The following is a 16401-nucleotide window of genomic DNA, read 5'->3' as shown; positions in this document are numbered from 1 at the left end:
AGTCAGTTGGCGGGCTGCAAAATGGATAGGTCTTATTCAAACCACCCAACGATTGGGGAATAGGATTGGTAGAGCAAAATGTGCAATTGACGCTGAAATGTTAATTGAGTAGAAGTGTTTACAAAAGCGTGAGCCAATTTCTTCACGAATAGACTTGCGCGGTGTGCGTGTGTGTGGGGGGGGGGGGGGGCGGGGGGGCTGCTGCTGAAGTTTACAGGAAGCACCTCTTTTCCGCATTTTTATTGCCTCAATGCAAAAATGCAAAACAAAGTATAAACACGCATGAATCAGGCAAAATGGTTAGAGGCAAGAAAGGCCGAGCAATGAAACACGCAAGCAAAGAAAAGTGAAGATCCGTAATTTATCTGGGCAGCATGAATACGGAAAGCAGTGCATGACCGTATCACACTGTAAGCTATATACATGTATGATTATATGTCTTGCAGGTCACATGTCTCGCACATGTTCAGCGACTACCTATTGGTAACTATCCTATCTGATATACCAGCCTTTCAACATGTTTTCAAAAGACGACGCAGACACAAGTGCTGGAAAAAATGTTTCATTAGTGTTACCAATAAAACTTGGTGCTGGGCTAGTTGGTGATGCATTCTTTAAAACTGATGGTAGCGCTAAAAAGGATGGACACACAATGAAAAGACGACACGACGACGAGCGTTTCCTCGTCGTCGTGTCGTCTTTTCATCGTGTGTCCCTCCTTTTTAGCGCTACCATATGTTTTAAAGAGTGTTACCAGTCACAAAACAAGTGGTTGTAGCGTACCAGTGGATAACACTTGAATTGTAAATCTAGTAGAAGCAGCTCATGCACCAGCGATACCTCAGAACACTTCTTAAAGGGACCCTGAACCACCCCTCGAGCTTGGTGAAATAACATAGTCCGCAGGTAGCATACGCTGTTGTGAACATCTCAGCCAAGTTCTGCTGTCGTACGCGGTCCGTGGAGCTCGCAAGCGGAGCGCGAAGTCACCTTTTTCTCAAACGCTCTCGTTTCAAAAACCCCATGCTCCTCGGTCTTTTCTGTGTGCTCTAATTCGTCATAAAGCACACTCCAATACGCGGCTGCTATTGGTCGCTGCGCTCGGCTACTGCGCGGCCGCCGCGAGGTCCCGCCACGAATGCAGTGGCTTAGCGCACTGCGGCTCTCTGAGGACAACCACGTTTGGCTTACGCTTAGCGCGGCATAGGCACCAAATCGGAAATTCGAACTGCGCGCCATGGTGACGTCTCCGCCGTAGCCTTCGCAGTGCAAGGCATTGGAGGAGTAAGTGGAGCACAGGTGAGGTTGTGTTTGATTGCCGATAACTCCGCTTCTACTGAACGCATTGAAGTACGTTTTGCGGCAAAGTGGTTCTGAAATAGCCTATCTTCACTTCAAATGTCTGTCTCCACTTCGATAAAAAGTGGTTCAGCGCCCTTTTAAGGTGACCTTTTCTGATTTTCTGCACCGTAACGTACAGCTGATTGCACAGTGGATTGCATTCCTGATAACGTTCGCTACGAATAAACTATCCTTTGGTACAGCTGCAGTATTTCGCTCGGAAATATGCTGGATTATTGACTTTGACAAACGGACATTGTGTCACTTCAAGTTTATTGGAATGCGGAATATGGGGAGCCAGAATTTTACTGCGACCGTGGGATAGGACTGGATCTACACGCTGCACAAGCAAACCTTCCAAAGCGATCGACACATTGCAATGGGTGCACTGACCAGCAAAAGATGGGATGACCCACGCACAATCCATGATCTTTTGCGCTAACCCTCTGAGACCTTGACGAGACAGGCGTTTCACTTATTACGAAGGTGGAGTGGTTTTCGGTGCCACTGCGCTTCACAGAATAAAATATCCAGATTTCTGACGATAATTATGTTAGATATACTGTGCGAATATCAAACTTTAGGCTGAATTATATTCCGGCCCTACGCACAGGGGTGGTCTCTATGTTGTACACAGTGCGGTGGCGTGAATTAGAGGTAGAACGCCTGCTTTATACTCCCAAAGTCCTAAGTGCGAATTACTCGTCTGGGCCACTACATATTTCAGGCTTTTAGCTGCACCTGAAACCATAAAGAAATGCAGAGAGCTTGTGGGGCTATATCAGTGCAGGTGTAGCCGAATTAGAAAGGCCAACTGAACTTAAGCAAGACACTCCCTCACTAAAACAGGAATGGTGTAGTATTTTGCAACTATCTGCAGCCTTACGACACTTGCGGAGCGCATGCGGCAGGAATTGTCAAAATCATGACCGGCAGCTTACCGCTATCTTTGAAAAGAAAGATGTACAATTATTGAATTCTGCCAGTACTAATATATGAGACAGAAACGTGGAACTAAGAGTCTCGAGAAAAAACTAAGGACCGCGCAACTACCACTGTAACGAAAAATGATAGTCGTAACGTTAAGGGACAGGAAGGCAGCAGTGTGGATCAGAGAGCAAAAAAGGAGCAGCAGATATTGGAACTGACATTACGAGGAAAAGCTGGAGCTGGGCAGGCCGTGCGATGCATAGGGAAGACAACCGCTGTTCTATTATTATTCGTGTGTTAGAATGGATGCCAAGGGAAGGGAAGCGTAGTCGAGGCCAGCGGAGAATTAAGTGGTGGGATGAAAGTAAGAAATTTTCGGGCACAAATTGCAATTAGCTAGCGCAATGCAGGGGCATTCGAGATTTCTGGCGGAGGCCTTCATCCTATTACGCTCATCCCTTGACTTCTGCTGGAGCGAATACAATACTGTCACATGGCGCTTTCACTTTTGGGTCCTGATTACGTATCCAATATGCAGATTTAGCTTATCAACTCGATACTCTAGATGCTTTGAAACAAAGATATCAGCTATTCTTGTTCTTACCATTGCACCATAGAGGAAGGTCGTGATGGCATTACGAAGCGGCAACGCTAAACATGAAAACACGATAGCCTCTGCATTCTGTGTGGTAGATGCGAACGTGTAAGTTGCCACGAAAGTGTTTCTGTGTTTTTCTTTTCACAACAGAAGATCTCGTGCAACACATAAGTATTCATGTGCATCACCACTGCTAACACTGGCGCAAGCTCCATAGGGGGAGATCACTACTAGGAGCCTTTGCCCTGCAGTGAACATTCAACAGGACGATGCCGATGGCGACGAAGAGAAACTCTTTGTGCCTGCCCACCCCTAATCGACATTCATTATCCAAGACTGAACAGACACTCACGCAGTCTACGATGTCGCGCGAGAACGCAGAAATAGCTCAATCAATAAGAGGTTTAAATAATTTCCCAGCCTTGCTCGCACTGCAGGTTTCGTCAACGCTGACATGCGACATACAACCTGAGGAAACGTGTGCGTGTATAACCACAAAAATCCAACGCCAGCATTAATCTACGTGTAGAGCGAAAGTATAGCACAGGTACTTACACGTCCGCTGAAAATAAATAACAAATAAACACTGAGAATTGGTCGACCAGAGCACGGTCTTGTTCCGACCATGATAAAATCGGCCTGGAAACGCGCATCCAAGTGCATAACGGTAATCTAAATAAAACGCTTTTGACGTGGCGAAACCAAGCGTGATATTGCCATTTTTTTTTTCATACAAAATAGATACACTGTGCACATATTGAGAAAGGGGTAAGACACTGCGCACACATGCGTGCATATATTTTCTGAATTGCATAAACGATAAATAATAGCATATTTCTGTGCACGAGGTAAGGATGCCGAAAGAGCAGAAAGAAGTTGTTCTATTACACCGCACAACATAGATGACAGCATGAGCAGCAATTTACCATGTATTTGAATGACTATTTCTGTGCGGCACTATGCACGGAGTTGCGTTCGTTGAAGCTTTCTCAACGTTCAGATGGCACACTACGGGTATAAACGAGCTTTCTAACTCATTCGCCTGAGCTCGTTCACCTGATAACTAGTCGTGAATCTCCGCATTCGCCTTTCTCAATGGAGACCAGTAACGTTCGCAGGTGGTGATTAGGGGTAACCGATTGGGGATGACAACCGACACGACGTAACACTCTAGCAAATTCTAGCGGTTTATTAGTGAAGGTAATGTGCCACCATGTCAATGAGTGCACTTTCGTTTCCGAAACCTCATCGATATAATTTAGACCTAATTATAGTAAATTCGCTTTACGAAAATAAATACTAGTAAAATCCAAAACTATAAATGCTTCTTTACTTTATTTCTTTTACCTTTCGGTAACCGTCATCGGCTTGCATTGCGGTGAAGTAGTCGTGGTTCCGAGGTTGAAATAAGGATATAACCGAGGTGCATTGCGTGCTTTTGCGACGGCCATCTCAGAATAAAAGAAAGCTTATATAAAGCAAACTGAATTGTTTTTATTAACGAAACCATAAAGCAGCGACGGGCATCGCACATAACGCGATAATTAGCATGTGGCATGTGTTCATTAACAAAGAGTTACAGAATAATACCCTAAGTATGCACTGTAAGTCAAAGATAATTGCAAATTAAAGAAGCCAGCCAGTCTTCAAAGCATGCCACTATTCTAGGGTGTTCTTCCCAGCCCCAGTTTGTAGAAAGGCAAACTTAAAAGACGCACTAAAACGGCATCGCCATACCCGTTATACATTTTTTCATGCTGTAGTTTTCCGCAGCGCATAAAACTACAAATTACAACTGCAACACATTTCGCTGCAGATTTTTAGCACCTGCTTCTCAAGAACAGTGCTATTTATTTTATTTATGTAGTTTATATAGATTTATGTTGCTGTCATCTCAAGAAGCCGTTTCATATATAGTTCCACTAAAGAACAACACTTAATTATTACACAGTGATAAACTATTCCTTAAAATTTGCCTTTTCGTTAATCTGGCAGGAATGGGTAGAATATTGTGTCTATCTATTAGAGCAGAAAGTGAATGTCAAAGTAAAAATCGTTTTAAGACCTTATAATGCCGTAACTATAATGCGAGTACCTGAGCGTTACATCACGTCTTTCGAGGTATTCTTTTTTCCTTTAAAATTTAGACTTTGAAGTTTTACCTTTGCCTATCTGAGATACCCGGAAGTCTATGACTACTCATAAAAGTGAAGTAAACCCTAGGAAACACCACCAAAACCCATGATGTCACTGTGAGAAAATGCGGGATTTTCAAACCGTGCTCGCTACCGATCCCTTTTTTTTCTTTCTTTTTTTCCTTTTGCGTGCTATACGTTCCATTACGGTAACAGTGAATTTCCTCGTATAGTGGAAGGCCAATTCATTATATGACTGAAATTATTACTGTTCTCGTTAGGGCTCCTTCGAAGTCGGTGGCCTCAGGTGTAGGAATTGTGTCCCCAAATGCAGCAAAACACTGGTCCCAGTTCACTCAGCCATTAGTGTTGGGTATACACCGCCACCTAAACTAGTATCTCTCACCTTTCGGCAGGACTCTGTTTGATGCCTTCGTGACTGAGGTCGAAGAGGACTCTGCACGAGTACAATAGCAATATTTATAACCACACGCACACACGCACACGCGCACGCACGCACACACAAACACACACGCACGCACACACACACAAACACACACACGCACACACACACACACGAAAAAAAGAAAATCCCGGCACAGCCAACCATGGGTTGCTTGCTATCTATGTAAGCGATAGCTTGCGCATTATGTCATGAGACCCGTGTCATATTCCAGCGAAGAAAGTGTCCTTGAGCCGCCATGGAGGACCTCGAAGAGCAAGTGGAAGTTTAATTCAGCATGAAGACTTGCTGAATCCTTAAGTCCCAACGAGACACAGGCGTCAGTCAGCACGCGCCGCGCTTCACCGGCGTCGCACCGGTCCAGGCGGGCGAAGAGTGCAAACACCCACGTTGTCTAGCATTATTTCGCTGCGGCGCGATGCGCTGCTTTCTATATTATGGGTTTTTTCTCTCTTCTCAAGACAACGTTTCGCATACTCGCTGTAAGATGTCTTGGAGCGTGGCTTTGCTCATCTGTATATCAATTTTAAACAGCCAGCAATTTCCATTTAGGAAGCACCTCATATTCTCGCGGGTTTGAAATATAGCACAGACCATACCTCGGTTACATCAAGTAACATCAAGTCACCGCAAAATACTCAGATGTGCACATTTAAACACCGTTGCATTACTTGGATCTCGCTGGTTTGAGCAACCAGACATCTCCGGAAACGACGGCCGGGAAAAATGTACAGAATTCGCTGTTTTCATGCACATAATTCATGACTTAGACAAATGAGACATAATACGCAGTTCGAGAAATTGTACGTGTGATGGCTCACAGAGCACTTAGTTTCATCGCCTAAACGCCAATGAGAGTATACTGACACCACTGGCAGCTCAACGAGTGGGTCGTTTAAGCCGCTCTATCGAAGGGGCCGCCACCTGCTACCCGTTTAGGTTAACAGGCAAACAACCCATCTCGTAAATGAAACGATATGTCAGCATTACAATACGTACAGGTACACCACGTACAGTTTCGTTTCGTTCAGGGAGGCGCGAGTGAGCGCAACCGACAGCCTTCGAGCACGCTGCAGCAACATACCGGCGCCCATAGTGCACCGAGTCGCTGCTTCGTGCGTTTTGTGTGTGACTGTACGAATCGAAGAATGGTCGATTTGAAATCCCTACGGTGAAAAACTAAGCTATGAAGGCTGTTTACTTCATCCTAATGGCTTAAACTTCAGGTTCAGTCCACCGGCAGACGCATTGGCTCGAGTGCTAGGAAGTGTCGGCGAAACACGATCGAAACCGGCTCAACTGCGCCTCAAACTGTGTGGCTGGTGAGGCCTGTGTTCTGTGCATTTCAACTTTAGAAGCATGTGACCATTTTGAGCGTGGCTAAATAAATATGCAAGCACAGGTGTTGTGGGAACCGCGATACTGGTGAAATGCTTTGGCTCATAGCCGTTCGCACGGTCTGGTGAAACGACGGTCAGAGGGCGAGCATTTCGGCGTGGTTGCCATTAGGCAGTAAATAATGTCTCGGTAAAACGGCTCGCTGTCGTCGGTCGCGTCGGCACCGCCGCCCCACGAAAATTTAAGCATTATTATCGTGCTTCTCGATCGGTTTTTCGCATCGGCAGCCATCGCCGGACGCCTGGTAGCTGGGCGTGCCGTGCAGCGAGCTCTGATCGGCGGACGCCGGCGAAAAAATCTAGGACCCCAACATTCCCCAACCATACATACGCGTTGGGACGATTTCGTACGCGCCGCCGCGCGTCTAGGCGCATACGGCGTCAGGCATGGAGGCCGCCTCGCGTGTTGACGCGTGGTGGCGTTGAGACATAGCGCTGCTAGCACTGCCAGATATTTATGCTCGCGTCAGAAGCTGCCATCTCCGCCAGCCGAGCGATGCGCGCCACGTGACCATGGCGAGCCAACGTTACCTACAGAACCACTATTCACGCGGCGTGCAAGCTGCGTGCGTAGTGACCGGCGTGCCACGCGTGTTTTGTGGTCGATCATGGCAGCGCTGAAGCACAGCTATGGCTGAAGTCTTCAGCCGTAGCGGCTGCATTAAGTGCCTCTTCGCCGATGCTTGTTGCAGGTTTCACCCATCTTCGGAAGATGCGTAATAAGTTGCATTTGGGCTGATTGTACCATTAGGAGTCCTGCAATACATATTATAAATGAAGAAGCGCGCTTGAAATTGCAAAATATTCTGTTTTATTGGCATCTTCAACACACTGATTACCGTAGTCGCTGAGCGAAGGCTAGGCTACCTTGTAATCTGGTCGCATGTGTGCGCGACGCGAATTGTCTAGTACTTTCTGGAAGACACGCGGGCACCAGCGATTATTCTGGAACCTTCGATGACTCATGTATAAAAGCCGACGCACTCGCCCCTCAGATAAAATTTCGACGATCGCCAGCCGTGTTCGCGGTTATGCCTGAGCTTTGCGTGTAACCTGCTTTTGCGGGCACAAGTTCGCTAAATAAAACTTAGTTTCGTCATTCACAGATTTGCCGCTGTATTATTCACAGTCAGTACTACTTGACACTATTATTCAATTATGAAAGCGTATTCAATTACAAGACACGATGTTTCTGACCTTGTAGGACAAGAAAATTGGACGACACTTACGCACTTCATATTAGTTGTGAATGCCAAATCATTATCGTCGTATTGAACGCCGCTGTACGGTACTTCCGAGCTTTACGCTGCCGGTAATGTACCATAATCGTACATGCTGCCCGAGACAGCAAGCAGCAGCAGGCGCAGCCCTCGGTGGCAACACCGCATGCCACCGACGTCAGGAAGACATACAGACCGCGCGCAGTCTTCCGAGAGCGAAAGGGAGGGTGACGTGGCGTCGCGGCGATTCCCTCTACCCTCATGCAAACCTGGCCTGGCACGCTATCACGGCAGCAGCTGTTCCGCTTCCCCGCTCTGCTCCATCGAAGCGCGCTCGAGGCGTGGCGTCGCAGTCCATGATAACTTAGGTGCCGTTTCGCTGCTACAGACGACAGCAGCCGGTTTTTTCACACAATAGAATATTTGATGCTTTTGTATCAACGAAAAGGAGAACAGCACGATACACACGAGGCAACGACCTTCTGTCACCTGTTTTTTTGGTCCTGTATATTGCACTTCACCGTATTCAAGGTGACCTTGTAGATTCACTCCACAGCGCCGCAAAGTGGCAGTATACAGTTACCGCGAATTTTGAGGACGAACGCGCCTCGTAACTGCTTTCTTCATCAACTCAAAGAAGCGCGAGCTTTCGCGCCTAGCGTGCCTAGCGTGCCAAGCATCTCAAGCGCTTGCGTGCGCTAGTTTATTGACCCTTTTCGGGCATGTGTACGTTGTGTACTTTATTTTAAAGGAAATATTTGGCTCTTTTGGCGATTGTTCCTTGTTTTGCTATATTGAACCGTTCCGTGGTAATCGGAGGTACGATGGTAGGCCGGTCTTGGGGCAGGGTAGGCGAGTAAACGCGCCATGGGAAAAGGGCACGTGTTCTTAGGGGCGAGGGGGAGGGAAGTAGAGAGATGGACCAACATCGTGAGAGATGAGTGCTGCGGCGGAGAAGGGCGGTAAGCAGGGGCCTCGGTTAGGCAGGTCAATGAGGCAAAGATAAGCTAGAAAGTGTGAGCCCATTATTCGCGTCATTACTTTACTGCGCAGCGTTCGTGTGCGCTTTGATTGCGTGAATGTGTGTGATTTGCGTGTGCATGCTTAGCTCTTCTGTGCGCTCGTGTTTGTGATTTGACCGCGCGTGCCAGCGGGTGCCCTGTGAGTGTGTCCTACGTGTGCTATCGTTCAAACGAAGTGGTTCGGCTTTGCTCAGGCCTCAACACTCCAAGTGTTCGTCGGGGAGCTCTAAGGCAACGTTTACAGCAGTGGTCGCGGAATATCACTCACCTGAATTCAGAGTGTCCAATAGCGAAGTGACGGCAGTACTCGAAGAGCGAATGGTGCTTGTCGGCTGCGTCGATCGGTCGCCGGACGATAGCGCGGTAGAAGACCGCATTGTCGTTGCGTGCGTTGATTTGGCTAACAAAAGAAAAAGAAAGAAAAGTTGGACTCTGTCTTCCTGCAGCATGTGTCGGAAGTAGGGGACCTAAGGTTGACACCGACCTCACTCCCATGACTGTAGTAGCAAGAAGATAAACATAAAGCTTCGCCGATGTTTATCATACGAAAAAAAAATGCTACCATGGCCTGTCAGACGTGAAAATATAAAAAATTGCAAGATTCGGACAAAACTTTGATGACTCGTGCTCTGTCGCGACTGATCTGGAGCGCGCGTCTCGCGGGTGAGACGCGCGACGGTGATTTTTCTCTTTATTTTTGCTTCCGCTGTTGTGCAAAAACTTTGTAATGCGATGGTGGTTCTGTCAATAGTTGACTTTGTCATGCGATCTCACGAAGATCGCATTGATTGTTGACATAACCAGGCAACTTGCAGTCAGTGAAGCGTATACATAGCTAGCGACAAATTCTGCTCAGAAACTACATCAGGTGCGTTTTTTCTTTCGTAGCGTACTTGGTGGGGTTTCTTTACGAAAAGAAAAGAAAGCGTAAAGTGAGGCGAGAACAATTAGGAAGGCGTAGTCACATTGTGGTTTAAGCTATTAGTCAAGCCAAGTCGTGGATGCTTGTACGTTACACAATAGAGTTTCTGCAATACACAAGGGTATATTGTTAACACATGTATTTGCCTATACTTCGTGCTTCTGGCTTTGAGTCGCTTTGTGGTTTTGCAAATTGCACATTTTCGACTGTATATTGCGTTATAACTGCAAGCATTCGCAACGTTTATGCTGGTGTGCCGAGTTTTATCACCTTTTCCGTTTAGAAAAATACAATCACTTCAAGATTTAGGCCCATAAGGCCAGAGAAAAAAGAACGGACTAAATAAATCCACAAGAATATCACAAGCATTAGGCCCGAAGATCAGACAAACTCATGCGCTATCAATCCTGTGTTAGCTGAACAATCACGGAGTTTGCTTTACTTCTTTTAGCAAGGAACCACAGCTTTGCTACATTACTGAAGCTGGTTTAACTACGAAGTAGAACTTGCGCACTAGGGCAACAGAAACTATAGAAGCTACTATCATCCAGACCCCTGTGCTCGATGCACAATCGAAGACGTGTGCTGCTTTACAGGGGCTGCATTTCTTGCCCTTTTAACAATCAAGCTGGCTCGCAACCAGGTAGCACTAGGTATTAAAGTAGGCAAAGAGCGCGCATCTGTGAGCTCATTCACGTATGGGATTGTTATTCATGACCAGGGGCACGGCAAGCTAGCGACGAAGAGACAGAAACAACGTTTATTTTCTAAATCCTGGGGTTTTACGAGGCAAAACCGTGATATGATTACGGGACATGCCGTAATGGGGGACTCCGGATCAATTTTCACCTGGTGGGACCGATTCTTTAACGCGCACCCAATGCGGACCGGAGTTCATACTGCATCCTCAGGCATAGCAGCTCAACTCCATAGCCTGTACGCCACCTCGTGGCGGCTGAAGAAAGAGTTCACACAAGAAGAGCACGTATCGCACATTCAGCCTTCTCTCGTTCTATGGAAGCGTTGTAATTGAACGAGTTTCACCTGTGAAAGCGACCCTTTACGTAAAGAGAAACGATCGGCTAGAAACAGTTTCTTTACCGAGGACGTTAATGTAACAAAATGGATAAATGGGCTAGTTGTGGATTAATTGTTAGGAAAGCACAAAGGGAAAGAGACGACTGAAGAGCACAAGACAAGCACCTTACTGTCAGGTGCAAACATCAGTAGTCTAGCTAGACTTTGAACTGGCTCGCATCTCGTAGTGTGCAATGCACATACGTACCTTTCTCATTCTTTCAGTTGATAGTATAAGCGCTCGACTTGTGTTTGCCAGTCGTCTGGGTCCATTCAAGCTCACGGAGAAGGTTCAACCAGATGTGGTACAACAGGCTGATTTTACGCTAGAAGGGCCCTCCGATAAATCTGACAGTTCACTTTTACAGCGAAGCTGTATACCATTACTGCCCCCCGCCCCATCCCCCAAGCATTTATCAGGTGCGCGGGTAATAACCTCTTTCGTGGGCCGATCCGGGAGGCAGTGGAATCGTAGGTTAAAAGTGTGCTAATCATTTCGAATCCCGCATACAGTTCGTGTCACATTGGTCGTTCCGATAAAGAAAACCAAGCAATAAACACGCCTCGTGTCAACATGATGGATGATACGGTGATCGTTAACAATAGGACGCAAACAATGTCTGATAATGACATCCACTTGCAACTTAACGTCAATACCCAAATAAACTGCAAACTAAAGTGGAGGTTTATGACAGCACACTTTTTAACACAGGACGTGACGTCACTGCATTACGTATATAACGTATAAGTGAGGCATTGCATTTGGGTTGTGATAGCGCTATGGGTAGGGCCACGTATAATGAGGACCCCGAAGAGCAGCGAGTGTACGTGTGTACCGCAATAAATTCATAAAGGCGCTTCACATCGCTTGTCGATGCCTGCGTCCGTGGTGTAATGGCCTCAGTATCGGAATTCTGTGCTATTGAGGTCCTATGTTCGAATCCTGCCGTAGGATAACTTTAATAATGTTTATTTATTTACGTATGACGCAGTACATTGTTGAAAATGACGAGATTACAAAGCCACGAAGCCGTTTGAAGCCATAAAGATGAAGCTCAGGCAAATCCGCGTAATTTCTATAATTCCCATGATGGGTCAACCGCTTCCATTGCAGCTCCGGCCCGTAGACACTAGCGCCAGAGTTTCCTCTAGCGATTACTGTATGAAACTCTATGCATTTAGGCGCACCGAGAGCCGATAGCGTCGTGTGCGTAATAGCACCCACACGCTTGCGCGTCACCCACGTTCGCGAAGTCAAACGTCACTGTTTACAGCTGCGCTGTGTATGTTTACGCTCCTATACATTTATGCCGGGGATTGCATTCAGCGTTGCCTGATGCACTCGATGCGGCCTTTTAGAAAATAAAAGTGAGGGCGCCCGCTCTCTTTGGCCATAGAAGTGCTTGCTTCAAAATTTATAGTCCAATCCGAGTGATTTTGCTGTGGATGCTTTTGTGCCACTGTGTGCAACACCAGTTCCGGCACCCTGTCTCGTCGGCCGGCCGGCTACGTGGCCCGGCCGACGAGACTTGTCACTGCAGGTGCGGAAGCGAATAGTTATAGGTAATCTACTGTTTCACTTACTAAGTCAGAACCTCACGCCCCTTCAGTCTTAGTAACTTCGTTCTTCTCGGGGGCCCTAACTCGTGCTTCACCTCGTCTTTTAAACATTTATTCGAATCTTTGGCCCCTAAAAAGCATCAATGCATGGATTTCGGAAGGAATTACTAGAAGGAAAAGAAGGGAAAATGGTTGGGGGCGAATTAGTGTGGAGCCTGTATAGTGGTCGGGCCAATTTTGAACTCCTAATCTGTGCCTGGCATTTTGTGCTCCCGCCCCATACATCGGTATTTACGTTCTATGCCGACAGAGCGGCGAGCAACATTTTTTTCAGAGCAAGGCAACACCGAATCGTGCACATCACAACTACGGCCGCCAGCAAGGTATAGATATCGCCAAAAGCGAATCCAGAATGACTCCGGGACTGAGGCCATTAGCCCCTCGCATGTGCACTCTATAGCTTCGGCCCTAGCTGGGCTGATTGTGCAGCGCACTCTGATTCGTCATCTGTAGCTACTACGCGCGAACCGACTTCGGCTGAGAGTAATTTCCGCGTCCATTGTGCAAGGCTGCTTACTCTTTCGCACACGTGGAGGCATGCTCTCCGGTGATCACTGCGGTCGGCAGAGACGGCGAAGACTTCAGGGTGCTTTGTTACGAACCGATAATACAGAACCACAGTGCAAGCGTGAGACGGTCCCGCTTCGAGCCTACTTCTTCTTCTTCTTCTTCTTCTTCTTCTGTTTCTTCTTCTTCTTCTCGCCCTTGCCTTCGAGCAATTCGGCGTGAGTTTCTAATCACTTTAGTAGCCTTCAATGTACTGCGTTTCTCACAGGTCACTATTTACGGTATGCATAATCGATAGAAGGCGGGTTTTCTTCCGAGTGGCTTTTAGTAGTCTAAGTGCTATATTCAGCACGTGCATAATGTTACGCTTTTCTGGAAGCTGCTGAGTATGTACAGTACGATATACTGTTAATGGGAGCACGCGAGTGTGGGCAACGTGCGAATTTTGCCTCTTGTAAGTGCACAATTCGACTGGCTTTGCAGTAGATGATATGTGGCTGCTGGCGCTCCAATCTCCGTATACACCTGAATGCAGTGCAATGACATAGCTGCAGCGGGCGTTCCCATCTACAGCACCCGCAGAGTGGGAGCCGTGCATTAGAGTGTTGCCTTTCACCGTATACATGTGTGCTAATGAAAGTGTGTACTTCAGTGGGCAATATTTTTATTAAAACCAGTGCTCTGCAAGCTGCGACAAGTACCGTATAATGAGGGCACAAGAAGGATATGCCTGAGTAGTTGTAGTTAAGATATTTTGATTGGAAAAGCGGATTACCATTGCGCACCGTAAGTTCAAAACCTTTCGGTGGGTGCTCGAAATGTACCCAGACTATGAAGGTAAAGGAATGTGGAGAAGGTTTACCAAGATTAAGGTTGCCCAGGTAGTAGAATAAACTACGTAAAATGCGAAACTGTAACACTGTATCTACACAATATGGGATAAGAACGCGTAGAATTCAGAAAAAAAAATATATGAATATAGAGAAACCGGTCAGAAGCACTAAATGAAACATGACAATTTTCCGACGCACTATTTCGTCATGCAATGAAAACTCGCTGTATTATAGAGAATATGAGTTTTGATAGCGTTCTACCACAGCCTTCTGGTAAGTTTTTACCGCCAGGACGTCGGATGTTCCGAAAGATGTTTTCCTTCTTATAGAGACATGCCTGGCTGCTTCAAGTCACAGACAGGTACTCCATTTTAAAGCTGATACTGCACATTATTTAAGCACTGCAAATGTTATAAGATAGCTATACGAGCAGTATCACCGTTGAAAATTCCTGCAAAGGGCATTCATTGCCTTGTACACCAGAGATCTCGGAGGTCAGTGACTACACTCGATAGTCGCGCCATGATCGCTTAAAGTGTCATGGGGAAGCTACCTGTCAGACGGCCGAGTGGAAAGGCCGAAATGCCGCTATTCTGAACCCTTGCCAAGGCACAAGCGGCCCGCAGGCGCACGTTTACCGAAGTTGTAGAAATTTTACCATATGCTTGAGCGTGTAAAAGGACATTCAGCGAGTACGAAATTGGAGAAACATCCATAAGATATTTCATTTTGTTATTCCTCTTGGTCTGGAAATGCCAGACGTGCGTTCTCAGCATTATTCTCATATTAATTATTTAAATTCGGGGGTTTTGCGTGCTAAAAGCCCGATATGATTATGACGCACGCATACTGAAGCGGGGGGGAGGGGGCGGGGGGGCTCCGGGTTGGTTTTGTACCACCTGGGGTTCTTTAATGTCCATGCACGGTACAGGGACATTCTCTTTTTTTTGCCTTTCGCCTCGCTGAGGATTGCGGACGCCGCAGTCAGGATTTGACCCCGCGCGCTCGGAACAGCGCAACGCCAAAGCAACTACGCCACCACGACGTTTGTCCAACTCTATTCTGACGTCATAACTCAGAGAATGGCCTCTCGTAGCAAACATTGGGGTTATAGGTATGACGACTTCGCTAATAAATAATAAACAAGCGTGTTTTCCGTGTGTCCTCTGACCGCGCTCGCAGCAACCGAGCGAGACAATGCAGAATAATGACGGCCCGACAGTCACCATCCGGGCGCCGAAACCCAAACCGGTTGATAGAAACAAATTAGCACAGTAGAATGCTTAGGGCGACGGGACACACTGCTCTTCTTCTTTTTTTCTTTTTTACGAAGGTCTACAGCATTTCGAAATTTATTTACCCGAAGGAAATGACAAGTACAAGATGTACATCTGGAGTAGAGCGCGAACGGACGAAGACAGATCACTTGGCAGCTTGTAATGCACTGCTCTAAGTGCACTAGTGTACTTTTTAATAGTGCGTGCTTGTGGCTAAGTACAAGGACCAGGGGTTTTCGGAGACTTGTGAAGCTTTCCACATACGTGCGGTGAGAATTGTTTACGTTAGCTCCTCGTTCATTCACTACTTGTCAATGTGAAGCAAGTATGCACCGAGTGCTTTGCCACGTGCCTTTGTCGTGGTTGTGCGAACAACATACCTGAAAAGTTATCTTTTAAGCTCGCTATAGACTAGCATTTTTTTCCCCTCAAACATGCGCTCAGAGCTAGCGTGTGCTTCGAGCCCAGACTGCGGGAAGGGGCGGACCAGCGAGAGCGATATTGGCGTCGGGGATAAAGCCCCTTAAACTTTGTAAAGTAGTGCCGGGCTTTGAAAAATGCCGCCTCCTCCTCGCGCGCTCTGGCCGACACCGCATCGCTATTGGCCTAATAGCATCACGTGGGCCCTCGCGTCGTGCTTCAGCGCCATTTTCGCTCGAGAAGCGCCTACGGAGTGGTAAGGAACGCATGTTGGCGCCATTGCTACGCTCGAGCGGTGTAGGCAGCGCCACGGTCGAGGAGGGAGCGTGAAAGAGAGGAGAAACGAGGAGGAGAGAAGGCGGAGGAGGAGAGTGTTGCTACTTTACGAAGTTTAACTGGCTTTAGCCGGGGATGTAGCGTGGCGCCGTCTGCCAGAATCTCTCCGTGACGTAGAAATCGTCATCACGTGATGCCGATTGCGAAGTGTTCGACGTGTTTAGTGGCTCAGCTCGTTCAGCCGCCGTTGTTTTCGTGTTACAAGCGTTGAATGTGTGCGTCTTAGCTGCAAAACAGCCTGGTGTGCAGGCCAACAAAGGTATTTAGCGAGTCAATGTACACGGCATCGTCCACTCTCCTCGG

Source organism: Dermacentor variabilis, chromosome 3 (assembly GCF_050947875.1).
Source record: "Dermacentor variabilis isolate Ectoservices chromosome 3, ASM5094787v1, whole genome shotgun sequence".
NCBI classification, from domain to species: Eukaryota; Metazoa; Arthropoda; class Arachnida; order Ixodida; family Ixodidae; genus Dermacentor; species Dermacentor variabilis.
Note: the sequence above shows the minus strand (reverse complement) of the source record.